Raw genomic sequence first — 27,657 nt, 5'->3', positions numbered from 1 at the left:
TGAGCGGCCGCAATCCCTCTCCTCCCAGACCCCCCCCCCCCCTGTTGGAGGAAAGGAGATCGGCGGCTAGCTGTGGTCCCAGCTTGTGAGGCGATGGGTGGCTGGTGATGTATAAGCGCATGCGCACTCCTGCGACCACAAACCACAGACCTACTGATCACGGAAGCATGCAAATAGGAGTGCGCATGCGCGGCTAGCCTTTTATTATATAGGATTGTTACACTTGCCCATACATAGCTTAACGACCTTTAAATAAATAACTCTCAAATTTAATTTTTTGTTGGTTTTGCAATTTTATAATTTCAATTATAATGTGCCACGAAAAACATTTGCTCTGTTTAGTGTGTTGGAGCTAAAAAAAAAGTTTGAGAGACACTGCCCTAAAGGATAGTGAAACACATTTGGAATAATATACAAAGCGGTATCGCCTATACCTACATTTTTAGCAGCATTATCCTAAATTAGCAGCTTTATATGGAGAGTAGCTGACTATTATTACTATACTGTACATATAACCGAAGAATGTGATAGCATTACAGTATACTCATAGTATTACCGCCTATCTGTATGGCAGTACTGAATATAAATATTTTTCAAATGCCACAGTCAAAAAAAATGATCACTACCATAACTGAATGTCAACTCTACTGAAATTGCCTTACAGACTTCCTCCAATCTGTACCTTTTGAATAATTATATTGTGGAGTTCTGGAAGCATTAGTCTTCAAAATCTTTAGATGTTTGCTTCAAAATTCACTCATACATAACGTGACCATTTATTTTTTTCATCAAAACGGGAGATCTATTAATTGTTAGTCCTGCCCCGAATCCCGCCCTAGCCTTGCCCAAATCCCGCCCCCAATTTCTTCCATTCATTTTTCATGTATACATAATATGTTATTAATTTATAATGGTAACCATAAAATACCTCCCCCCCCACACACACACACAAAGCACACTATATGCAGATAAAATGTTACTTATCATTTATATTTGGGGGGGGTTTCAAAGATGTTAAGGCAGATGACTTTAAAATATGCAATGTCACGTCAGTAACGATAGAAAAATAGACAAATTTAGTGCAAAATATAAACAGCAGATATAAATTCTCAAAACTGACACATTTTGATCACTAAATTGAAAATAAAATAATTTTTCTTACCTTTGCTGTCTGGTGATTTAAGAACATAAGAACATAAGAAGTTGCCTCCACTGGGTCAGACCGAGGTCCATCTCGCCCAGCAGTCCGATCCCGCGGCGGCCCATCAAGTCTGCGACCTGTGAAGTGGTTTCTGACCACTTCTATAACCTACCTCAAGTTCTATCTGTACCCCTCTATCCCTTTATCCTCCAGGAACCTATCCAAACCCTTCTTGAATCCCTGTACAGAGTTCTGGCCTATCCTTCCTCATGAGTCTCTGGTTGCGTTTCCTTCTAACTGTGCATCCTTTCTTCCATTTCTTTCTTTCTGCACTCAGGCCCAACAATTGTCCCTTTCTATTCGCTTCCTCCTTCCTTCCGATGTCAGTGCCCCCAGTGCCTCCTACCCATGTCCTTAGTGTCCCCAGTGCCTCCTTCCTATGTCCTTAGTGCCCCTTCCTGTGTCCTTAGTGCCCCCCAGTGTCTCTTTCTATGTCTTTAGTGCCCCTTCCTATATCCTTATTGTTCTCAGTGTCTCCTTCTTATGTCCCCCTCACTACCTTCCAGCCTTTGTCCCACCCCCTCCCCGAAGCCTGCCTGCCTACCTCCCTCCCTCCCTGCCGCAAAGCCTGCCTAACTACCTCCCTCTCTCCTGTGACAAAGTCTGCCTCCCTCCCCTCCCTCCAGCACCCGATTCAACCGCCCCCCCCCCCGGTCCGCTGCTGCCTGCCAGCCTCCCTCCTTCCCTCGCCGATTCAACCCCCTGTCCGCCCGCCGCCGCTGCACCTTCTTCTTGCCTGGCTGGCCTGGAACTTCCTCTCAGACGTCAGAATTGACGTCGGGAAGAAGGCTTCTGGGCGGCAAGAAGAAGGTGCAGCGGTGGCAGGCGGATGGGGGGTTTGAATTGGCGCTGGAGGGAGGGGAAGCGATCGCCTATCCCGTTGTCCCTGCGCACAGCTTTGGGACACTGTCCCTGAAAATGGGACATTTCGGCTTCACGAAACGGTGGGTCGGGACAACGGGACGGTCAGTCGAATAACGGGCCGGTCCTGTTGAAAATGGGACGTATGGTCACCTTACTCATACAAGAAGCGGTTGGATTCTTCCTTTGGGAGTAGTTCAGATGGAATCTGTTTAACTTATGAGCCTCACTGAGGTAATTTTTTAAGATCAAGAACTTTAACAATGAATATGAAGAATTATGCAACGGAGATATTAAGCAATTATACATATACTGTAGATTTCAAAACAAGTGTTTCCATGTTACCTTTAGGTAGATTAGGCTTCAGCTACAAATTACAGTATAGCTTTAATTTGTTTCAATTAATCTAGTTTTGGAAAGCAGTTTAATTTATTTAAATTAAAACAGTTACAAAGTTGCTGAAGAAAAGCAATTATTCTCGTCTTCTAATTACTGGGAGCCTTTGACAAAAACAACCTTCTAAAGTGGATACTGACTAAACAGTCTCGAGGTAATATTTTCATATTGTCGATTGTAATAAAAGTTCACGTCTGTCTCATTTTTCCTTTTGCCTCCTTCACGATTCCCACTACTAGCCCAATAAATCACAACAAGAGCCCCCAAAAGCTGCCCAACTAGGCGCCCAGCTCCTCCAGACATCCTCCATACAGCCAATCGGGTGTTGTCTCTGACTCACACAACCCCGCCCTACGGCGCTTGCCCAATCGTGCTGGGGCGGAGGCGGGCTCTGGAGCTGGGATGTGACGTCCCCCGTCGGACTACGGTAGGGTGCGGGAGCGCTGCGAAGCTGGGGGAGGAGGTTTTGCTGTTGCAAATGAAGTTGTTGCGGGGATTTAGGAAACGATCGAGTTGTGTGCTACATGTAGGTAAGCCGCTGTGGTTCTCTTCAGGGCTGTCTGCTTCCAAGGAAAGAGGGGAAGAAGGAACTTTTGTTGGTTGTCTGGGGTCGGGAACGTACGCGGGGGCTTATGTACCGCGTGTGCGGAGGCATAAGCAAGAGCTTATGTGCATAAGCAAGATCACTAGTGCTTGGGTTAGAGACAAGCGGGGCTCTTTTGCTTTCAGTAGTGCAACAGTTTGCAGAGAACTTTCTTTGACCTGTAAGAGAAGGGGTTCTTTTATCTAGGAGACAATTTTTTTTTAATCTGCTTTATTTTTTTCAATACTTTGGGCATGATCTAAAGGACTGTTCTGGGGAAACCTTGTTTGGAACAAAGTCTCTTTTTATATTTCTCTCTCTATTTTCCCCCTTTTTTTCGAGGAGAGTAGCTAATCAAAACATCTGGCTCTGTTATGGGGAGTGGAAACTCTTCCGCTTTTATTAAATAATATAATAATAGAAGATTTGTGGGGCGATAAAGAGCACCCAGTCTGACCGGTGTGTTTATTTAGTGTCTGCGCATTTCTGTGATTTGCTTTCTTAGGCTTCACTCCATTCCTGGGGGTGGTTTTAACGCTCTCGTGTTCAGTGCCACGCTGGGAGAGGCTGTGGTTGTCCTCTCTTCCGGCACACATTGCTTATGTGCCTGATCGGCAGCCAGGATTTGACTGAAATCATGGGACCGGTGATTCAGTTTTCTTTTAAAGTTTGTTCGACTTCTTAAGAGAGGAAAGTGCCCTCTCAGCATGGCGCTTGGAAGGCATTCGACTGAAATCTGTAATTATCATTTTAGTTTATGGCCCTGGGTGCATCAAATAATACTTTTAGTAGAACGGGAAGAGAGAGACTCTACACTCAATCTCCAAGAACAAAATTAAATAGTCAATATTTTTTTTTTTTACGGTGTATCATTTAAGCTGTTGGTAGTATTTAGTGTAGTGTGTATATTCATTCTCTCCCCGCTAATGAGTAGGCTTCAGAAAGTGAATTATGACAAGATATGATCTTTTCTTTAAGGTGTGTGCCACAATGATTTTGGAATTCCCGTGTAAAATCCCAATGATTTTAGAATTGCCAAGTAAGATCCCAGCAAATGGTATTTGAGGTAGAAATGTGTGTCTTGGGTAAAAAAAATCAAAAAAAAAATCTTATAGTATATAAGATGTGTATATTTCCAGAAAGGGGGGTTGTTCCAGTTTGTTAAATTTATATATTGCTTAATTGCTGAAACAACTGTAGGTGAGGAACAAATGTATAATATCAAGTTGAAAAGCATGTACTTAGTGTGATACAAAATCAGGCTTTTGCTGCATTTTAATTTTCTGCAGGACCACTGCAGATTTATAATTTTTGTGGTAACATAACACTGCTTGTTCTACAACATAAGCTACACTATTCATACTGCCCTGGAGTATATCTCTGAGGGGCCAGGCAAAATCACCCCCGTTATAACTGCCCTCGTCTCAAACAGGTTCCTCTCACCCTCAGACCTGTATTTAAAAATCTTTAGAGAGTACAGTGGAGGACAGGATTGTCCAAGCTCAGTCCTCGAGGGCCGCAATCCAGTTGAGTTTTCAGGATATCCCTAATGAATTTGCATGAAATCTATTTGCATGCACTGCTTCCATTGTATGCAAATAGATCTCATGCATATTCATTGGGGAAACCCTATCTGTGGAAAGCTGAGGTTGGACACCCCTGGTGGAGGAGGTATTCCTGCCTCTGCTGGCACAAAATGTGCTGGTGACCGTACTGCCATTAGGGTGAAAGTGCCATATAAAGACCTTTTGAACCCAGTAGCAGGGATCACTCTTGCCTCAATCCCCTAGATCCCAGATTTTCTAAAGAGAGGCCTGGGGACATAAAGGTTGAGGGTCTTTGTTGGAAAGAGGTGATGGGGAAGGGCTTTCAGGAAGAAAGGGGAAAATTTACCTTAAGATTGCCCAGCCCCTTTTAATATGTGGACTAGAAGCATTGGGCTGCGGTTTAGTGGCCTGATGCTTCCAATCAGATGCCAATTTAGCTGCATGCAACACTTAATTACTATATAAGTCAAATGATGCATTTGTATTTCATTAATATGCATGGTGTGTTAACTAATTTTAAATATGTTAGGGTAATATAACACACACTATGCATGTTAAGGGGAAAATCCCACTCTTTATTACCTTAATAGCTAACCCCCTTGGTCATGTCTTGTTGGAGAATACACTAGGAAGGAACGTAATACAGTGTGTCTGGGTGGGGTACTGGGGGTCTATAATAAAGGGTTGTATATGAAAGGTATGAGGTGTATAACTGTCAGTCAGGATCAGTGTCTCTGAATAGATTGGTTTTGCACATACTATGAACAGTAGTGAACCTAACTCCTAAATCAAGGAATGTGGAGTATGATCTCGGCCTCTTAGAAGGTCATAAGCTGTATAGGCACCTTATTCACTTGTATTTGGAAATTCTTTTTAATCGGGTCTATGGCACCCAATATGTTAGGAAATGTTTCTGCATCTTTTTACCACATTTTTCTGGTTTCCAGCTGCATTTCTTGGTACTTGTGGATTTTCTTTCTCTCCACACAATTTAGAATAATCATTTGACTGACTTCTCTATGAATAATGCTCTTCTAGTACATCTCTTACAACCGTGTCCAATTTCGTTTCACCAACTTATTGGATGGAATAGGAATATCCCAGCTGATCATAACCCTTTCATTCTCCATAATAACATGCAGTAATAACACTGTATAGAAATCCAAGGTTTAGATTAGATTGTCTCCCCAAAAGGAGCTCGACTCGGTTCACATAAAAATCGATAATTGGAGTGAAAGTAGATAGAGAGAAAATAACTTATTAATGAAGACCCTCATCCGACAACCTAGAGCAGGGGTGCCCACACTTTTTGGGCTTGCGAGCTACTTTTAAAATGACCAAGTCAAAATGATCTACCAACAATAACATTTTTTAAAAAACACAAAGCACACTGTATGCAGAGAAAATGTTAATTATTTATATTCCGGGGTTTTTTCAAAAAGGTCAAGGCAGATGACTCTATGCACCTCAATAACAACCATACAAAAATAGACAAATATACCCTCCTCCCTTTTTACTAAACCGCGATAGCAGTTTTTAGCGCATGGAGCTGTGCTCGACGCTCATAAGCTCCCTGCACTAAAAAACGCTATTGTGGTTTAGTAAAAGGGGGCCATAGTGCAAAATATAGACAGATATAAATTCTCAAAATGAACACATTTTGATCACTTAAATTGAAAATAAAATCATTTTTCCTACCTTTGTTGTCTGGTGATTTCATGAGTCTCTGGTTGCACTTTCTTCTTCTGACTGTGCATCCAATATTTTTTCCCTTCTTTCAGCCTCCTGTATGCTTCCTCCTCCAAACCTCATTCTCTCTCCCAACATTTCTTTTTTCTCCCTGCCCCTTTCTTTCTCTTTCTCCCTGCCTCCCTTTCTTTCTCTCTTTCTCCATGCCCCCTTTCTTTCTGACTCCCTTCTTTCTTTGTTTCATTGCCCTCCCTTCTTTCTATCTCCCTGCCTGCCCCTTTCTTTCTTTCTCCCTGCCTGCCCCCAAGCCACTAGGTTTGCCACCGCCATCGGGGAACAGGCCCTCAAGCCACTAGGTTTGCTGCCGCCATTGGGGAACAGGCCACTGCTGCCCCAAGCTCTCCCTGTAGAAGTGTCGGACCGACCAGCATTGCACTCCCCGACGTCAATTCTGACGTCGGAGAGGAGTTCCAAGCCAGCCAGGCAGCGATTGGCTGGCCCAGAACTTCCTCTCTGACATCAGAAATGATGTCGGGAAATGGAATGCTGGTCGGTCTGACACTTCTGGAGGGAGGGTGGTGGGGGACGTCGGGGAGAGGAAGGCTGATCGCCCGGTAGATCGGGATGACAACACGAGTCTATCAAGGAGCCCGGGATGGGCTCTGCGATCGACTCGCGTTGCCTTCCCGATCTACCGTTCGATCGCGATCGACGCATTGGGCACCCCTAACCTAGAGAGAAGATAACTAATTTTCCTTAAATCAATTTTCTAAGAACTGTTGAAATAACTGCCATCAGATTTCTCTTTATCTGCCATCATGTTTCTATGTTTCTATCGGAGAGAGAAAGAGATAATGGTTACTGCGGATGGGCAGACTAGATGGGCCATTTGGCCTTTATCTGCCATCAAGTTTCTCTGTTTCTGTCAGAGAGAGAGTTAATGGTTACTGTGGATGGGCAGACTAGGTGGGCCATTTGGCTTTATGTGCTATCATGTTTCTATGTTTTAACAGTGTTTTCATAGATTTACAGAAAATCTGGAAGGAGAAAAGAGTTCTAACACAAGAAGGAATCCCATTCCAAATCATTGTAAAGGTGTATGAGAAAGATGAGTAATATTACCAAAAGATCTTATTCCTTTTAAAGATGGAAAGGAAATTTTAAATTTTTGAGAGTTTCTTGAATCAGAAGACCTCTTCTTATTCAAAGATAGAGGAATCAAAGATGTAAATAGTCCATGTATGATTTAAAAAAATATAGAAGTGCATTTAAACTCTACTCAAAGATAGAGAGGGAGCCAGTGAAGATTTCTCAAAAGAGGAGACACATGATCAAATTTTCTCTTACCAAATATTAGCTTTGCTGCCGTATTTTGAATTTAGTTGTAACCATCGTTATATATTCCCCTTACTCAGGCCTATATAGATTGAATTACAATAATCTTATTGTGCTAGGATAATAGCTTGCACCACTGCCGCAAAATGTTGCTGATGAAACGGATGTCTAATTTTTCTTAACATTCGATATTAGAGACATTTTCACCATTTGTGAGCACCAGATCCAATATCATTTTTCTTTTCCTTGCCATCAACAGCAGATGAATCCAGAGACTAGTGGATTATGTCTATCAACCAGCAGGGGAAGATAGAGAGCACTGAATTGACCTCGGGTATATCTTGGATGCACATCCTCCTAGCCAATCAGTATACTCTTTATCTCCAGCAGGTTGAGGATGGGTTTCTCACAGCTTCTGGATTCTGCAGTGGATTTTAGCCAGGTTTGACTGCAGCTACCAGCACTAGTTTCCTAGATCTGAAAAATGGCTGCTGTCATTCTGGTTCCTGGTTTCGGCTCCTGAGGACGGAAGGCTATTTGCTCCTGTTGCTGCGGCTTCAGTAGAGCCTAGGGATGTTGGCCATACTGAGCCAACTTTAGGGGCAACACCTGGGCCCACCCAGGTCCCTTTCCCACCCTCCCAGACAGTGGAGAGAAGAAGAAGAATCTGATGTAGTCGGAGGGTCCTTTCCCCATAAGAAGAAAAGCCCAACCACGGGTGCTGGCACAGTTCCCTGTGCGCTGCAGCACTAACACTTCTTCCTTTGCCTTCCGGTAGTGCAAGAACATGTGAGTACTTGGCTTAGGCCTCAGTAGTTCCTGTTGCTTAAGCCTCAGTAGAGAGAAATGTTCCTGTGGCTGAGGCTTCAGTTGAGAAATGTTCCTGGGGCTTCAGGCCTCAGTGGAGAAAAGGTTCCTGGGCCTCAGGCCTCAGTGGAGAAAAGTTCCTGGGGCCTCAGTGGAGCTGTGGAATATGAGCTGTACGGTGCTTACCTTGGGGGGGGGGGGGAAGGGGCATCACCTGGGCTCCCAGGTCCCCTTTTTCTCCTTTCCCTCTGAAGAATTTGGATACTTCAGTTCCATAAGCTCACTTGGGCTATGGGCGTGGAGTTACAGGGGTCACTGTTCTCTTCAGGGAGTAGTTTTACTCCTTTCCCAAGTAAAGAAGCGGAAGCTGCTTCAGCTGTAGTAGCAGACTCCCACGGGCTTGCAGCCAGGTTGGTCAGCAGTGGGCGGTAGGAGGCCCTTCCCTCCTGCTGCAGATCGGGGATCACTGCAGTTGCAGCTGACATCGCTGTCAGTATTTCTACTCTCAAAGTAGGGACGCTTCTTCCAGCAGTACAGTACTGCCTTTGCCACCACTAACCGGTCGACCCTAATTGCCGTCACACGGGTAGTGGGTTGGCCTTGGTTGGGGAGCCATTTCACTTGTAGCCTGATGTACCTTGTTTGGTCCCAGCTGGATGGCAGTTAAGCTATAGCTAGGCTGATTGTGGGCTAGTTGATAGCTCTCGCTATTGCTTTGAGTTATTCTTTCCACTCCTTCTGGGTTCATTCATGTTGAGGAATGGACTGGCGGTTGAATAAGTAAGCTACCTCATTGTTGGAGGCTGTTACTGTTTCTCCTTGGGATGCTGGGACAGGCACTGGTCACTTCGTGGCCCGGGTACAGAGCAGTGTCTGGTTACATGGAGATGCCTTGCCTCTCCTTTGACATTATTCTTGACTGGGGTCAATGGGGTGGCCTCTTGTGTCCTAGGGACTTGATACTTGAGAGGGCTTCAGTCACGAGTCCAGGCTGGCTGCCCTAGAACCTTCTGAGGGAAGTAGGTCTGATTTATGACGAAGCTCATGGGGTTTGCCATCAGTCAAGGACCTTTGCCAGACATGTTGGTTGCATTCCACGGGAAGTTATTTGGTGATCGCATTAGTAGGCTGCTTTGCACTCATACTATTTGTGGAGGGACACTGTAGCTGGGGTTTTCCACAGCATGGTGCTCTTAGGCAAGGATTGGTCCTGCTCAAATGGGCTAGAGGGGTTACCCTCTGTATGTTCATTGGATTCGTACTCTCTGGGTGTTATATCTCCTTAGACTTGTGCTGTAGGGCAGGTTTTCAGTTCACTTGTTTATTTCCTTCCCTACGTTTGGACTGCTTTTATACATCCCTCTAGCCTCTGGATTCATTTGTTGTTGATGACAAGGAAGGTAAAATTATGTCCTTACCTGATAATTTTCGTTCCTTTAGTCACAGCAGATGAATCCAGAGCGGTGTCAGGACAAAGGCGCGCGCAGACAATTGAGCGCAGCGTGGAGGTGCGTGCCGCAGAAAATTACTGTTTTTAGGGCTCCGACGGGGGTGTGTGTGGGGGAAACCCCCCCCCCACACACACACACTTTACTTAATAGAGATCGCGCCGCATTGTGGGGGCGTTGTGGAGGGTTTGGGGGGTTGTAAACCCCCACATTTTACTGAAAACTTCACTTTTTCCCTGTTTTTAGGGAAAAAGTTAAGTTTACAGTAAAATGTGGGGGGTTACAACCCCCCAAACCCCCCACAACGCCGGCGCGATCTCTATTAAGTAAACTGGGGGTGCTCCCCAACAAAACCCCCTGTCGGAGCCCCTAAAAACAGTAATTTTCTTTGGTGTGCGCTTCCGTCTTGCGCTCAGTTGTCGGCGCGCGCCTTTGTCTTTCGCGGTGTTGTCTATGAACCATCCAGAGCCCCACCCTGGTGCAGGGTTTGTCGCTTTCAGGAGTGGTTTGGGCTTGCGTTTAGACTGAAGTTGCAGTCTCAATTTTGATGTATCAATGATTAGGGTAGCACATGTGATGGAAGAAGTTCCATAGGTGTTCTATGTCTCATGTTTAATGTGGTTGATGTGATTTATATGATTTACTTTTATATGCTTTATTTCAACTGCTTTGAGAAGACCTATACTGATTGACCAGGAGGATGTGCATCCAAGGTATACCCGAGGTTAATTCAGTGCTCTCTATCTCCCCCTGCTGGTTGAAGGCTATAATCCACTAGTCTCTGGATTCATCTGCTGTGACCAAAGGAAATAAAATTATCAGGTAAGGACATAATTTAACCTTCCCTTCATGGGTTCTGTTGCCATTTGTCTGAGCCTAGCCCCTTGAAAGGCATCCACGATCTCTCTACTTCTTCATCTAGCAGGTTGAAATCAGCCAGCAATAGTACCTCTTCTTTCCTTCCCAACTTTTGGATATCTGCAACCATAACTTTATCAATTTGCTGCAATTTAGTTGGTCTGCAGACAACACCCACATAGATAGAAATTCCATCTTCTCTTTTCAAATCGATCCATATCACTTCTTCCTTTCCCCTGCCAAGGCTCCCTGCATTTCAGTTGTTTTGATATTCTTCACATAGAGAGCTACTCCTCCACCTTTTTGACTATCTCTGTCCTTCCTAAAAAGATTATAGCCCAGTATATTTGTGTCCCATCCTTAGTAATCGCTGAACCATGTTTTTGTGATAGCAACAATATTCAAGTTTGCCTCTAACATCAGGGTTAGCAAAACCTGATTTTTGTTGCTTAGACTGTGAGCTTTTGTGGTCTGCTTTCCAGCTACCATTCTGTGGCCATTTCATTGTATGTACAGTGGTACCTTGGTTTACAAGTGCACCGGTTTGCGAGTGTTTTGCAAGCAAAACATTTGCAAAATCGGCGCCTCAGAAACCAAGCGCGCCTAGATTTGCGAGCGCCCCCCCCCCCCCCCCGCGATCCGCACCCCCCCCCGCCGTGACCTGAGGTCCCCCCAACCCACCCAAACCCTCTTCTTACTTTGGTTTAGCCTCCGCACCGGCACCAGCATGTCCTGTGCGTTGGTGCCGGTGCCTGAAGATCTGCCTCCTGTGCTGGGCCTTGAGCATGTGCGCATGCTCAAGGTCTGAGAGTTCACGTTCGACGAACACACAGGCCAGTCTGTAGCTGATAGGCCAATCCCAGTGGGTACCTGTTAGCCAGCCTGCTTAGTTTTCTTTGGAACTCGGGGCCATCCCTGAAGTTCTCACACTTACGGTTATGTAGCAGTGAAACGCTGGCTGTTAGGCACTTGTAAGAGGCTTGGTGGTGTCTTCTCACTCCACCTGTCCAGGTGTGCGTTTGTCAGTCCGCAGGGATGGAGGTGCAGTCAGGCATAGAGTCTGATTTGGCAGCCTGAAGATCAGCGTTGCAGAGGCATTCCCAGCATGAGGTAGTGATTCTCTGACCCAGCTACTGTAAGAGAGCTGAGGCAGGCTTCTGCACAGTGAGTAAAGGCTGTCACAGCCTGTGAGGTGAAACGGGGAGGTCTGAAAAGTGGGGTTTTCAAGGTTTCTGCATGTCCTGTGTTCCCCCCTCTTGAAAAATCCTAAAATCACTGTTTAACTTTAATAAGTGTGAAGAATATCGTGATTTTGGCACAAATTTCATAGTAGCAGCCATCTTGGATTTTTAGCAATTTTTTTTTTTCCAACAGCCCTCTGTTTATCCAAAAGTACAATTTTTGCTTCAAATCTTGTTTGGATGGAGTCCTTATGCTCCCGTAATGTGAATTCTTGCCAGGATTGCACAAATTTGGTGCTTCAGGAACATTCTTGTGCTATGTGGTGCAGCCAGGAGAGGTGGCAGCACATAGCTTAGCCTTTCCCTTGATCAAGCAGGTGATAAAACACTCAGCTGGTCTGGTGGGGCAGCTTTCTTTATTTCTGGGTTTCGGCAAGACTGATAGTTTCGTGTGCAAGATTGCGGTCACTTTGCAGCCTACGAAACACATGGTTAAGTCATCAGAGGGTGACTATGCACCCTAGGAGCCAGAGACTTTATCAGGTTTTCTGGAACAGTTATTGCATGCATTTCAAGGCGGGCGTTCTTCCTCTGTGCAGTCTTGTTCCACCTGCTGCGTCTCTGTGGCGTTGCTTCTATGGGCTTGTCCTTGTCTGTCAGCTGCTGTTCCTGCTCTGCCTGATCCTTATGCTGATGAACAGCTTGCTGACCCCTTATTTACAGGTGCAGCACTTCAAAGAAGGGGGATCAGGGACTATATGCTGAATCTTCAGATCCTTCAGGGACTCCAGGACCTGGGGCTGATCCAGTGGCACGAGCATTTAAACAAGTCTCGCATGGCTGCTTAAAACTTCTCCTCTGATGCAACCGGAAACAGGAAGTTGCGTCAAAGGAGAAGTTTTGGGCAGCCACATGCAACTTAATGAAAAGCTTGGAGACAAAAAAAGAAAATCGCTGGGGAAGGGAGGAGGGAGATTCCAGGACTGCTGCGAGAGGGAGGGAGGAGGGAGGTGGGGGCTGCTGGACTGCGTGAAGGGTGCTGAAGGGAAATGGAAAGAGAGGGGGAGGGGAGAGAGGAACAGATGCTGAAGGGAAATAGTTGTACTCTTTCCTCTTCCTTTCCATAAGTAGGCAATTAGTTCGAAAAAGCTACAGTCATAAGTCTCATAGTCATGATTCTAGTGCTTACAAAGTTTCCAGTGGATGTGATGTGTGTGACTTATTGTACCTTTCTGTATAGAAATTTTTTGCCATCAAAACTTCACAGCCAACTATGTATAACCCTTTCTAGCTCATTGTTACAGAATCTATAGATGCAATGCTTAAATCGCTTTTTTCTAAGACTGCTGTGAACCATCTCTTTAACCATATTTGTGTCTATGTGGAGAGCAGTAGTGTAGTGATGGATATACTGTGGAGTTTTTCAAAGCTTTTCAAAATATATTACTACCTCATCTTTTTCAGTTGTATCAAACACAATTGACAAAGTGACAGATATCTGGTACCATGGCAGGGGCCCTTACAATTTTGCTTACAAAACCAAATAAAGACCCTATGCTGGTAACGAATTACAGGCTGATCTCCTTAATTAATGTGGATGGGAAAATATTAGCTATGCTTTTGGCTCTGAGGTTAGCAAAAGCTCTCCCTCATTATTGTTATGCATCAAACGGGTTTCATTGCTCAGACATTCCACTAACACATGCTTAATCTGGCAAAATCTCTAGAGGTTCCAGCCTTCTCTGTATCATTAGATGCAGAGAAGACCTTTGGCTGAGTAGAACGGTCTTTCATGTATCAAGCTATGGGCTGGTATGGGATAGGGCCTGAATTCGTTCAAATGATTCAAACTCTTTATAGTCTTCCATCTGCTAAACTTTATATTAATAATACACTTATGGAGCAATTTTCTTTAGAGAGGGGAGTTCGGCGGGGATGCCCCTTGTCTCCCCTGCTTTTTGATATTGTGCTAGAACCTTGATTGCTGGCAGTTAAACAAATGGAGGAGATACAGGGAATTCCATATGCAGGTCTAATATATAAGGTCTCAGAATATGCAGATGACATCTTATTACATTTAACTAATCCTGAACTAACTACCGTATTTTCACGTAGATAACGCGCACCCGTGTAAAACGCGCACACGGGTATAGCGCGCGGAAAACACAAATTTATGTACAGAAATTTTTATATACCGTGCACACCCGTATACCGCACATGCTGCCCGACTCTCCCGTCGCCGCCCGACTCTCCTTTCGCCCGCCCCGACTTTCCTCTGGCCACCCCGACTCTCCTCTCCCCTTTGAAGTCCTGTCCCCACCCTGAAAGCCTGATGCCCCCCCCGTCGTCCGATTGTCCGATTCACCCCCCCCCCCCCCCGCAGGACCGCTCGCACCCCCACAGCCTCCCGACCCCCCCCCCCCCCATCATGTAGAAGCTCCTACTGGTGTCCTGCTGCTTTCTCTTGGCGGTCCTGGCCTTTCCGTGAGCCCTGCGCCTGCGCTGCTTCCTCTTCCAGCGGTTCGCCCTTTTTCTAACGTCAATCCCTCTTGCCCCGCCGACTCCCCGACACGATCGGGGCAAGAGGGAGCTCAAGCCCTCTTGCCCCAGCCAACTGCGGCACCCCCGACACGATCGGGGCAAGAGGGAGCTCAAGCCCTCTTGCCCCAGCCAACGGCGGCACCCCCGACACGATCGGGGCAAGAGGGAGCTCAAGCCCTCTTGCCCCCCCGACACGATCGGGGCAAAAGGGAGCCCAAGCCTTCTTGCCCCGCCGACTCCCCAACTCCCCGACAATATCGGGCCAGGAGGGAGCCCAAACCCTCCTGGCCACGGCGACCCCCTACCCCCACCCCGCACTATATTACAGCAGGAGGGATCCCAGGCCCTCCTGCCCTCGATGCAAACCCCCCTCCCCCCAACGACCGCCCCCCCCAAGAACCTCCGACCGCCCCCCCAGCTGACCCGCGACCCCCCTGACCGACCCCCACGACACCCCCACCCCCCTTCCCCGTACCTTTGTGTAGTTGGCCGGACAGACGGGAGCCAAACCCGCCTGTCTGGCAGGCAGCCAACGACGAAATGAGGCCGGATTGGCCCATCCCGTCCCAAAGCTCCGCCTACTGGTGGGGCCTAAGGTGCCTGGGCCAATCAGAATAGGCCCGGGAGCCTTAGGTTCCTCCTGGGGGCAGGGCTTGAGGCACATGGGCCCAACCCGACCATGTGTCCAAGGCCCCGCCCCCAGGAGGGACCTAAGGCTCCCGGGCCTATTCTGATTGGCCCAGGCGCCTTAGGCCCCACCAGTAGGCGGAGCTTTGGGACGGATGGGCCAATCCGGCCTCATTCCGTCGTTGGCTGCCTGCCGGACAGGCGGGTTTGGCTCCCGTCTGTCCGGCCAACTGCACAAAGGTACGGGGAAGGGGGTGGGGGTCGGCCAGGGTGGTCGCGGGTCGGCTGGGGGGCCGGTCGGAGGTTCTTGGAGGGGGGCAGTCATTGGGGGGAGGGGGTTTGCGTCGAGGGCAGGAGGGCCTGGGATCCCTCCTGCCCGTAATGTAGTGCGGGGTGGGGGTAGGGGGTCGCCGTGGCCAGGAGGGTTTGGGCTCCCTCCTGGCCTGATATTGTCGGGGAGTTGGGGAGTCGGCGGGGCAAGAGGGCTTGGGCTCCCTTTTGCCTCGATCGTGTCGGGGGGGCAAGAGGGCTTGAACTCTCTCTTGCCCCGATCATGTCGGGGGTGCCGCCGTTGGCTGGGGCAAGAGGGCTTGAGCTCCCTCTTGCCCCGATCGTGTCGGGGGTGCCACGGTTGGCTGGGGCAAGAGGGCTTGAGCTCCCTCTTGCCCCGATCGTGTTGGGGGTGCCGCGGTTGGCTGGGGCAAGACAGCTTGAGCTCCCTCTTGCCCCGATCGTGTCGGGGGTGCCGCGGTTGGCTGGGGCAAGAGGGCTTGAGCTCCCTCTTGCCCCGATCGTGTCGGGGGTGCTGCGGTTGGCTGGGGCAAGACAGCTTGAGCTCCCTCTTGCCCCGATCGTGTCGGGGAGTCGGTGGGGCAAGAGGGCTTGACGTTAGAGAAAGGGCGAACCGCCGGAAGAGGAAACAGCAGGCGCAGGGCTCACAGAAGGGCCGGGACCGCCAAGAGGAAGCAGCAGGACACCGGTAGGAGCTTCTACATGATGGGCGGGGTCGGGAGGCTGTGGGGGTGCGAGCGGTCCTTCAGGGTGGGGGTGCAGGTGCGTGCGAGCGGTCCTTCGGGGTGGGGGTGTGAGCGGTCCTGTGGAGGGGGGGTGAATCGGACATCGGGGGGGGGGGGGAACTATGTAAAAAAAATTTTATATAGCGCGCTCACGCGTATACCGCGCAAGGTTATGCACGGTTTGTAAAAACACGTATAACGCGCGCGTTATATGCGTGAAAATACGGTATTCCACCTTTGTTACATTTGATTAAAAACTTTGGAAAATTTTCTGGATACAAGATCAACTGGAGAAAATCTGAGGTTCTTCCATTGAATGTTTATTGTGTAAAGGGATTACTTGATCCATTCCCATTCCTTTGGAAAGTGGATGGAATAAAATGTTTAGGAATAATAATCCAAGGGAATCTGGAAGAAACAATGCGGGTAAATGAGAGATCCTTATTGACAAAGGTCAAAGAAATGTGTGAGCAATGAAACCCGTTACAACTTTCTTAGTGGGGGAGAGTTCAGATTATTAAGATGATGATCGCATCTGTAATTTGTTACCAGAGAAGTATGATACCAAATTTTTTTTTTTTAAAGAATCTTTCTACAAAAAATTAAATAGAATTCTTTTGGGTTTTATATGGTTTTACAAAATTCTCAATCTATAAGAGGAATACATTTTCCATATTTTTATAGGTACCATTAGGCTTACATCTGGCATCAGGGCGTGTATTGGATCCTCCCTGAACTCATGGAAGATCTGTCAGATTGGCTTATTCTTGAAAGTCATCTTATGGCCCTGCTTCATCTTAAGCATTTATTGAGCATTAGACTTCCAAGAATTTATAAAAGTAATAAGATCTTTCATTCTACTTGGAAAACTTTGAGATTCCTAGATCTCTTATTGCCAGTCCCCATTAAGAAAACAAAATATCAGTCCTTATGGCTGAATTCTAAAATTATGGTGGGGAAATAAAATTTTTTTATGGAAACATTGGTTACAGGCTGGAATTCAAACTCTAGACGAAGGAATTTCTCAAGATAAAATGGCATCCTTACTCCAATTACAATAATCGTTTGGCTTATCAATCTAATCTAATCTAAACCTTAAGTTTATATACCGGATCATCTCCATGAGAATGGAGCTCGACACGGTTTACAAGAACTTAAAATAGCGGGTAGAGAAGAAGAAAAAGGATTACATGAACTTATGTGTAGAAGGGGGGAGAGAAAGGGGGGAAGGATAGAGCTACAATTTGCTGAAAAGCCAGGTTTTCAGTTGTTTGCGGAATAACTGAAGGGAGCTCAGGTTCCGCAGCGGGGTGGTGAGGTCGTTCCAAAGACCTGTGATTTTGAAGAGAAGGGATTTTCCCAGTTTGCCTGAATAGTGGATGCCGTGTGGAGAGGGGAAGGCTAGTTTAAGCCTTTGGGCAGTTCTGGAGGAGTCGGGACTGGAGGAGTTGAAAGACAGTGGGATAAGAGGAGGCAGGATTCCGTGAATGATCTTGAAAGCCAGGCAGGAACATTTGAAATGGATTCTGGAGATTATTGGGAGCCAATGAAGGTTGGCAAGGAGTGGGGAGGCATGGTCAGACTTGCGTTTTGAGAAGATCAGTTTGGCTGCAGTATTCTGGATTATCTGGAGTCTTAGAATACTTTTTTTTGATAGATTTAAGTAGATGGCGTTGCAGTAATCTAGTTTGGAGAGGATGATGGATTGGACAAGGATGGCAAAGTGTTGTTGGCTGAAGTAGGATCTAGCTTTCCTCAGCATGTGAAGGCTGAAAAAGCATGATTTTGCCAAGGAGTTGAGGTGGTCATTGAGGGAGAGAGAGGAATCGATAGTGATACCAAGGACCTTGCATGAGAACTCGAGCTGTAGTGTATCGCCTGTGGGTAGTGTGAAAAGTGTGGGCAGGTGTTCGAATTTTGGGCCGAGCCAGAGTAGTTTTGTTTTAGATTCGTTTAGTTTCATCTGTACTCAATGGTTGCAATTAAAGCAAGCTATCCAAAAAAAGGATTCCTGAATGGCGCACTTTAACAAGCCATCACAGTTTTCCCTTCTTGTGTTTTGAAGTGGGCTTTCAAGTGCATCAGGCTTCTAAATGGTACAAATTTAATATATGATTATCTTCCTAAAAATCCCCAAACAAGTTTACATTATATTTGGAGTCTGGAAATACAACACGTCTCTGCCACTCAGTGGCCCTGAATATGGCATCGTAGAGTGCGATGTACAGCTTCAGCTGCTATGAGACAAATTTTATACTACTTATTATACAGAATATTCTGGACCCCGGTGAGACTACAAAAACTAGATAACATACGTTCTAATAAATGCTGCCATTGTCAACTTAAAGTGGGAACATTAGATCATCTTCTGTTTCACTGTCCTTTTGATACTTGCTTTTTGGAGATCTATATGGAACAAAATTACTTTTATTCTAGGGGTTCCTATACCACTATCTTATGGAATGATTCTATTCAGCACATCGCTGATGCTTAAAAGTCCACTTGATGTTCATTAGAATAGGCTCATTCTTATAATGTCTGGAGTTGCTTTGCAACTGATTACAAGGAACTGGAAAAATTGGGACCTTCTAAATTTTCCATTTTGGTAGGAGACACTTTGTATTATCGGTATGAAAGAATGTTAGCAGAACAATCGGGTGAATCCTAGAAGTTTAAAGAGATTTGGGGATCCATTAAATTTGTTTGTCAAACACCTTTAAAGCTTAGGTTATATTTTATATTGGATATCTACCAGATTCGAACTATCTCTACTACTCTTCATATATATCCAGGACGGGAGAGGGGGTTAGGTTGAAAGGGAGGATTGTTTCATGATTTAAGCATAGTATGTAAGTGCTGTTTCTTGATTTTTTGCTATGTTAATTGCTGCACTTTGTATAAGCTGTTTTTACAAAACCAATAAACAGTTATAAATCGAAAATCCTTTTTGCCTTAATTCTGCGGCCCTGGCCACATCCAGGATGTATCACTTTTGCCCCACAAAAAGACACATCTTTTTTCTTAAAATAAAGCTTCATAATCACCTTCACTAACACATGTTACTAAAAGAGTGGATATAGTCTGTATCACCTCTTGGAAATCTTCAAGAAAAGCAGTTAAATCAGTATCGGGAGAAACCCAGTTGATCCATCCCTTTGTTCAGCAGAAGCCTTCTTCTTAGAAGCGAGGTTAAAGTAATTAGAAAAGGAAAATATTGGAGCCGCAACATCTTGCAGGGAGCTGCTGGTGTATGTGAAGGTGGCCTGCCTACCTTTCTTGACCTTCTGGGATTGAAGGTATTTCTTGGCGTCCCGGGTGAGAGGGGTGCGCTGGAGTGATGTCAGTGAGGCGGAGACCTGGAACAGCTAAAAGCCCATGCTTCTGGTGGCATGTGGCTGCAGGGCTTGGCTGAAGGGATGTATCTAAGGAGCACATCTAGCCCTTTGGGAGTCCCTTGGAGCATCACAGATAGCTGAGGTAAACATTTTGATCTTATAGGATGTCTCCTAAAGGCAAGAAGACGGGAAGGCTCAGGTCTTATGGTTACTAACTCTGCTTTGTCACCTTCCATTAATGGAGCTACTGTTAGTTTGCCAGAGAAAATTCCTCCACCAATGCCTAGCGCTTTATTTGATTTTCAAAAACTGAATGGAAGTAAAGGTGAACTGTAAGCCAAGGAAGATTTATCTTTGACCTCAATTTGTACTTCCATGCCTAAACCTGTGGTTTTTTCCTTCAAAGGCTATTTCTTCTACCCCTGTAGTGGGCCAGTATATTATTTTGCAGGATATATGGTCTGTGATGATGCAGACCGAGTTCATGATTCAGGCCCAAATTCTGTAACCGGCGCCTAATGTTAGGCACCTATTTTAGAGGCGCCCAACTAGATAGGAGCCTATCTAAATTGCTCAATTAAGCTTTTTAATCAGCAATAATTGAAACTTAGGCGCCTATCAAGAAAGAGCGATTCTGCAATAAGGTACCTCTAAAAATTTAGGCGGCCTTCAAAAAAATAGGTGCGATGCACGTTAGGCGTGGACATGGCTACATGTTAGGTGCCTTGTTGCAGAATCGCTGCTCTTGAGCGTATTTAAGTGCTCAGCTAGGCGTCTAATGTTTAGTTGTGCCTAAAGCTGGCCTATTTATTGGGTACCTCCAAAATAGGTGCCGCTCAGTGTGATTCATTAAACAGCACCCAATTTTACTTGAATCGCGTTGAACAGTGTCTAATTCGGTGCCTAACTTGTGGGGCTTCTTATAGAATTTGCCCTTAAGTCTCAAGTGCTACAGTTATGCACCTTTACTCAAGAAACTGCCTGCTCGGTTCACCGAGTTCACACTTTTATGACTCTGCATTTGCTGTCTTTTTGGTATAGTTTCGGTGGGGGGTGCCACGCACCCCTTCCTCCTCTTCTTGGTACTTTGTATTAATGACATGGTACGTCATGTTGATGGCTATTGTATTTTTTCACTGTTGCTGCTATTTGTATATATCGTCATTCTGTCATGCCTGTTTCTCTGGTTGACTCTTTAATAAAAATGATAATAAAAAAAAGAAGTTGGAAGCAGTTGATTCTACATGTTCTCATATTCAAAAAAGGCCCCAGATTTTGAAACCTAAGAATTCCACTTTACAAGCTTCTAACGTTGCCTTTATGAACCTTTATGAAAGAATTTCTCAGTCTGGCTTGGGATGGAGAAATTAGAAAACTCATTTTGATCTAGGAATTTTAAGATTTTTAAATCCCCCCACTAAGCCAGACTGTTAATAACTGATTATCTTTTAACTCAATTTTCAAGGAAGTGTTAAAAATTTCAGAAGAACCCTCAATTGCACAAAGTTACTATATTTCTCAGTCTTTAAGTAGAGGGTCCTAATGAGGGTGTAATGGATATAATTGCAGGTCCGAGTTGGATATTATTAATTTTCTTGAAAGTTCTAACAATATTGTGTTTATAAGAGCTACCTTACTTGTGACCTTCATCTCCTGAACAGAGTAAACTTTTTATAGTCTTAAAGGCTTACGGTACTTTAAGAATAAAGATGTTCAGTGTTGTAGGCAGAAGGTACAGATTTTTCCAGATGTGGCTAAGGCTACTCCAATTACAACAAAAAATCTTTTGTACAGCTTAGAGAATGACACGGAGACAAGTTCAGGTGTTAAATCGCGGCTAGTCTGCCGGAACAGAAAACAATATGGCTGGTTTACGGTGGGAACAGGAACAAGGCCGCCTACCTCCTTGCAGGAGCAGTTCAAGGCCTTATTCCTGTGGCAAAATAAATTGCACTAGGATCAGTAATAGAGGAAACATCCCCTCTCTCCACGGGTCAGCATCTGTACCCCAGCCCCCTCGCGCCTACCTTACCCAAACAAGCCAGCCACACCTTGCTGAAAAATCTTTAGAAGCCTGTTCTGAGGCCCTCATTCTTTCAATGAACCCCTCCTTGATGTAACTTCCTGTTTCGCCTCTGAAGATTTTTCGGCTGGCTCGTTCAGGCAAGGTAGGCCTGAGGGGAGCTGGGGTAGAGATGCTGGCCTATGGGGAGAGTGGGATGTTGTTGCTATTGTACCTACAGGGTGCTGGTTGGCTGGGGTTGATGTTGGAGGGAAGGGGCGAGTTACTGAACTCATGTGGAGGGGGACTGGCGCTGAAGGGAAGAGAGAGATGCCAGACCTGCAGTTGGGAGCTAGAGGGAAGGGAAAGGTACAGGAAACGCAGTTCAGAGCTGGAAGGAAGAGAGATGTTGGGTCCTTGGGGAATGTTGAGGGAAGGGAGAGAGGTATTGGATTGCAAGGGGAAAGGGTAGGGTATGCTAGGTGTTCAAGCCATGGGATAAGTGCTGATGGAAGGGAGAGAAGTGTTGGACCTGCAGAGAGGAGGAGAGAGAAAGGAGGAAGGCAAAGTGAGATGCTGAACCAAGGGCATGAAGGGAGTGAAATATTTTACACAGTGGAGGGAGGGAGGAAAGAGAGGGTGAGAGACATGATGTGAAGATGTAAGAGGAGAGAAGCTGGACTCGGGGAGATGGGCATGGATGGGAGCCCAGGGACACAAAGGGGAATGTTGCATGGGGGTGGTATACAGACACAGTCAGTGGGGCAGTGACAGACATAGGAGGGTATATGGACAAAGAAGGAAGATGACTAGACATGAGGGAGAAGAGAAACGCAGAAGAGAGATATTCAACTAGGGGGAGGGATATGTACACAGAATAGTGTTGATGAAGGCAGGGAAATGGGCACAGGGAAATACTAGAAAGGAAAGTATACTGTAGTACAGTGGTCTCAAACTCAAACACTCTGCAGGGCCACATTTTGGATTTGTAGATACTTGGAGGGCCGCAGAAAAAATAGTTAATGTCTTATTAAAGAAATGACAATTTTGCATGAGGTAAAACTCTTTGTAGTTTATAAATATTCCCCCCCCCCAAAGGCCTTGCATGTTCCTCCCCTTTCTTTGCAGTGTCCTCTGGCTTCCCCCCTGGCCTCCCGGTCTTGGTTTCACCTAATTACCGCAGCCTGCAGAGAGGATTGCCAGTGCTGTAGCATTCCTTGCAGGCTGCCATTGGCCTCTGAAGCACGTTCCCTCTGCCGCGGTCCTGACGTTAGGGGCAGGATCACGGCAGAAGGAACATGCTGCTGAGGACGACAGCAGCCTGCAAGGATCGCTACAGCACCAGCAATCCTCTCTCAAGGCTGCGGTAATTATCTGAAGTTAAGAGCGGGAGGCCAGGGGGGAAGCTGGAGGACGCTGCAAAGAGTGGACAGTACTAGTACAGACTGCGGGCCGCAAAATAGTACTTGGTGGACTGCATGTGGCCCCCGGGCCGTGAGTTTGAGACCACTGCTGTAGTAGATAGAGAAGGGAGATGCTGAACATGGAGAAAAACATATGAAGATGAATGGTGAGCATGGGGAAAGAAGACATATTAAATAGTCAGGAGACCCTGGGGAGTGAGTTAAAGAGTAGACAGAAGGAAACAGAAACCAGAGCCTGAGACCAATTTGATTTGAAGAATAAAATGACTGGATGACAAAAGGTAGAAAAAATAATTTTATTTTCTATTTTGTGATTGGAATATATCATATTTGAAATATGTATCCTGCTAGAGCTGGTGTTATACCTAATTGGGGACCACAAAGCCCAGGTCGTGCTTCTTTAGCTTCCAGCTAGCTTAAGGCTCTCTCTGATCAGGGGGCAGTTGCCCTAGTTGTACTCCCCTAGCACTGTTCCTGCCATGTGTGACTTAAGTATTCTGTTAGCTTGATTTTTCAATTTAGCAGTCTGTATTAATTTAGCTTTTTCAGTTTTCTCAATAGTGGAGGGGATATTTGTGAGTGGGAAGGGAGTGGAGAGAGGGGTTTTGTAGATTCTTGCTCTGTATTATTTATTTATAAAATGACAATTGTACAGTTTGTTTCTTTTGATACTTTACCCCCCCCCCCCCATACACACACATACTATCTTTTTTATCAAAAGCGTAGCACGGTTCTTGTTTCTTTTAATACTTTAACCCCACCACCACGTTTTTACAAAAGTGTAGTGCGGTTTTTAGCATTAGAGCTGTTGCCCCAGCTGGTGCTAAAAACTGCACTACGCTTTTGTAAATAGGGGGTTAATAAGTTCAGTATAAAATTGTAACTATTTGAAGTGCCGATGGGATCAGACGGGGTGGGGATGGGAATGATAGGTCCCTTTGTGATATGAACAACGAACCAAAAATGTAATGTAATGTAATGTAATTTATTTCTTATATACCGCTACATCCGTTAGGTTCTAAGCGGTTTGAAGAAAATATACATTAAGATTATAAATGAGAAGTAAGAAGGTACTTAAAAAATTCCCTTACTGTCCCGAAGGCTCACAATCTAACTAAAGTACCTGGAAATTAATAAAGAAGAGAAAATAAAGATGGTTGAAAAAAGAAAAATTCTATGTGAACTTATAGGATGGAAATTAAACTGACAGTGAAGAACTGTATGAAAAATACATATGGAATGCAGTTAGAGAGGGTAGGTTACAATCTATTTATGGTATTTGTTTAATTGGAAGGTGTTAAGGTGGGTAATTTGGGGGAAGGTTATCTGAAGGTAGGTGAATCTTCTGGAGGTAAAAGAGGAGGGGTTAAGATATTTGGATGAATTTTTTGAAAAGCAGGGTTTTGATTTCTTTTCTGAATGTTTTGAAGTTGTCTGATATTGTCATAAGATTGGAGATGGAATGGTTGATTTTTGCTGCTTGTGTTGCCAGAAGGTTGTCAAACATTTTCTTGCGTTGTGTGCCTTTGAGTGGGGGGAAGGCGAAAGGGTTCGAGGTTCTTCTGTGTCTTGAGGTGGAGATTTGGTTTAAGCGGTTGTTTAGATAGGAGGGGGAAGAGCCGTGTAATGCTTTGAATATCAGGCAGTGGAATTTGAATTGGATTCGTGCTTGTATGGGTAACCAGTGAGAGTCTAAGAAGGCAGTTGTTATATGATCATATTTTTTGAGTGAGTAGATCAATCTGAGGGCGGTGTTTTGTATGGTCTGGAGTTGTTTTATCATAGTGGCTGGACAAGGAAGATATAGGGAGTTGCAATAATCCAGCAGACCTAAGACTAGGGATTGGACGATTAGTCTAAATTGTGCTTGGTCAAAGAATTTTCTGATTTTACGGAGATTTCTCATGGTTAGAAAAGCTTTCTGGGTTGTTTTGTTGATCTGGGGCTGCATTGTGCAACATCTGTCTATCGTAACTCCTAGGAGTTTTAGTTCGGGTTGTATTGGGTATTTGGTATTTTTGATTTTCAGTTCAGTGATGGTAGGAGTTTGGGCTTTTTCGAGCAAAAGGAATTTTGTTTTTTCAGAATTTAGTTTTAGTTTGTGATCCATCATCCATTTTTCTACTGTGTCTAAGGTTGTTTCTAGCTTTGTTGTGGTGGTGGTCTCTGATGGGTCTTTTAGCTTTTAGCTCTTGGAGCTTTCTATTGAGGGATAAAATTATTGAATATAGCACTTTAATAGAAGAAGCACTGTATAGAAAAGCACTTTAAAAAAAAACCCCGTAAAAAATAACAACAAAAGGAATCCTATGCCAAAAGTATTATAGCCATTGAAAACACTTGGCTAACACTGGCACTTCTGAGGACCTTGCTTAAATGAGTTATTATGATTCCATGATACTACACTTCTTCCTCCGTATTCGCGGTTTCTACACTCGCATTTTCGATTATTCACGGTTTTTGTTTTGATGGCTTTTCCCCGCCCCAGTCCTGCGCCCACAGCAATAAACTTACTTTTCCCTGGCCTGGCTGTTGGACGGCCCGCTGTTACTCTTGCCTTTGGCTTGCAGAAAGCTCCAGTTTCAAGTACCTCTTCTAATTGGCCAGCAGCTGTCCCTGGCACCACACCCTTCGTTGTGGTAACCCGCTTGATGGACAGGTTTCTCCTGTTGCCTCTTTTTCAGTGTAGGAGGGGGAGGGGAGGGAAACCCTCTTGCATCATGATAGGGCACTCGTGCAGTCAATCAAGCTTTCCCCTCTCTCAATAGGACAAGCCTTTCATCTCTCCCTCTTCCTTCCTGTCGTGGAGTTAGTCCCAGAGTGCTGACATTTTATTGGCTAGGGTGGCTACCAGTCGTTGTCATCACACCCCTTCCGGCCCTGGTTCTCCTTCTCTGATTGGTAAGGCCCAACTTTAGTACAGGAAGAGGCGGTAGGAGCATACAGCTCCGGCTGCTCTCTCCTGCCTTCTCCAGTTTCCCCCACGAAAAACCGTATTCGCGGTTTTTCAAGATTCACAGGGGTTCCTGGAACGGAACCCCTGCGAATATTGGGGGAGTACTGTATACAGGTACCTTATTTTGTACCTATGGCAATGGAGGATTAAGTGACTTGCCCAGAAGGAGCAGCACTGGGATTCGATCCCACAACCTCGGGGTGCTGAGGCAGCAGCTCTACTACTAGGCCACTCCTCACCTCCTGAAAACCTGCTTAGAAGCACATATGAATACATGAACAACTTAACCAGTCTGAATTGTAGAAGCTTCATTATTTTCCCCAATACATGTTTGTCTGTAAGATGGAGGTGCCTATTAGCAATATGGATGACACCAGATAAACTTTTTATAATGCCATTATTGTTGGAGGCTTCTAGAAATAATCTGTGTTGTCACTTTTCCAAAGAAATGGAAAATATGCAAAGCATGGATAATAGTTCTCATTTAAGTTCATGGAATAGCTAGCTGCTGCTGATTGGAGTATTATTATTATTTTTTTTAAGTAGTGGAAGTAAAACCTGGATGTCTCAATCCGTCCTCCTGTTTCTGGAGCTATATGGTAACCCTACACTTAGTTCTGTTATGAATACATAACTGTTTTCTGGTCCTTTTCTAGAACTCTGTAGCAGCCACTGGCTCTGCTTCGAGGATATGGTGCCTGAAATAATATTTGGTTTAAGAACTAGATTCATTTCCCTATTTGGTTATTTGTAACTTCAGACCTGCTTTGGGATTTAGGCTGGGAGATACAAACTAATTTGAAATACAATCCGTGTTGGGTCACTGTGTTTCACTTAAAATGACTAGGATTGTTTATCCATGTTGGCTTAACCCATGGTTATGTATCTCAAATGCAGACAAGAGCGAGAACGATGTCTGTGTTGCCTGAGCCTGTATCAAGGGACAGAGGAAAACATTTCTTTACTAAGTCTGGGATTGACAGGAGACAGCAGCTACCAATATGAGGTGCAGTGAAAGTCTAAAACTATTCAAGGCCAGACGTGTTCAGCTAGTTTTCCTATTTTATCTGTGGAAAAATACTTTGCATAGTCTAGCTGATGTGTTTACAAACATGTATCTATAAATGCTTAGCAGTAAAAGTTAATTACAAAATGTCCCTTTTTTAAAAAAATCCATTGCCTTTATTACTGTGGATTCATGTGAACACGACAGTCGCAATATCTTATCCAGGATTGATTGACAATCTCAGATTTCATATACAGTACGTCACAATCATGACGGATTGGATTTACATATTGCTAAGCAAATGGCATCGTGTCTTCCAGCAAGTGAAATGTAGGCAAAATGCAGAAATATAGTAGCAGATAACACCTTGCTTGTATGCTGTCTGCTTATTAATTGGCAAGAAAGAAAAGGATCGAGTTATGCTACAAACTGATTGAGCTGATTTAACAGGATCTTGTCTGACAGATAACTTTGATTGTTTCTTCTGATGCAGTTGCAAGGGGAGGGGGAGAGGTCTCGCCAGTATGTTCTACTCAGTGCCACAGCTTTCTACTGACAACTGCATCACAACAGGTGGTGCTTTAATGACACTGAAATCAGTTGTGGTGGCCAAGTGCTACATTCGGTACTGGATATTCCGAGAGAGAGTGATACTTGGTATTCATTTTATTTATTTTAGTAAAAAAAATTATAGGCCGCACAATCCACAGTTCTTCACAATATCAACATACACAGCCCATTTAAACACAGACAAAAATCTCTCAAGCACTCGCTTAAATGGATTCCCAAAATCTGTATCCTGCACCCCAAGCATAGTGATCTGTACGTTTTGCCTTGCTTCAGG

General features: G+C 45.1%; 1 protein-coding gene across 24 annotated transcripts in view; it reads left to right on the top strand.

The window, feature by feature from the left end:
• The first annotated feature begins 2,864 nt into the window (after window positions 1-2,864).
• Window positions 2,865-27,657, top strand: part of PPFIBP1 (PPFIA binding protein 1) — a 324,575-nt gene continuing 299,782 nt past the window's right edge. For 14 of the 24 annotated variants that reach the window (XM_033952614.1, XM_033952610.1, XM_033952613.1 and 11 more), the window contains exon 1: window positions 2,902-2,988. The gene's annotated coding sequence lies outside the window, so the exon portion shown is untranslated. Of the gene's footprint in view, window positions 2,989-3,759; window positions 3,780-27,657 lie in introns of those variants that run through there. The other 10 variants (XM_033952603.1, XM_033952601.1, XM_033952593.1 and 7 more) reach the window with 7 other exon arrangements.

Source organism: Geotrypetes seraphini, chromosome 7, assembly GCF_902459505.1.
Source record: "Geotrypetes seraphini chromosome 7, aGeoSer1.1, whole genome shotgun sequence".
Lineage (NCBI taxonomy): Eukaryota > Metazoa > Chordata > Amphibia > Gymnophiona > Dermophiidae > Geotrypetes > Geotrypetes seraphini.
Note: the sequence above shows the minus strand (reverse complement) of the source record. Positions and strands in the feature narration are given on the sequence as shown.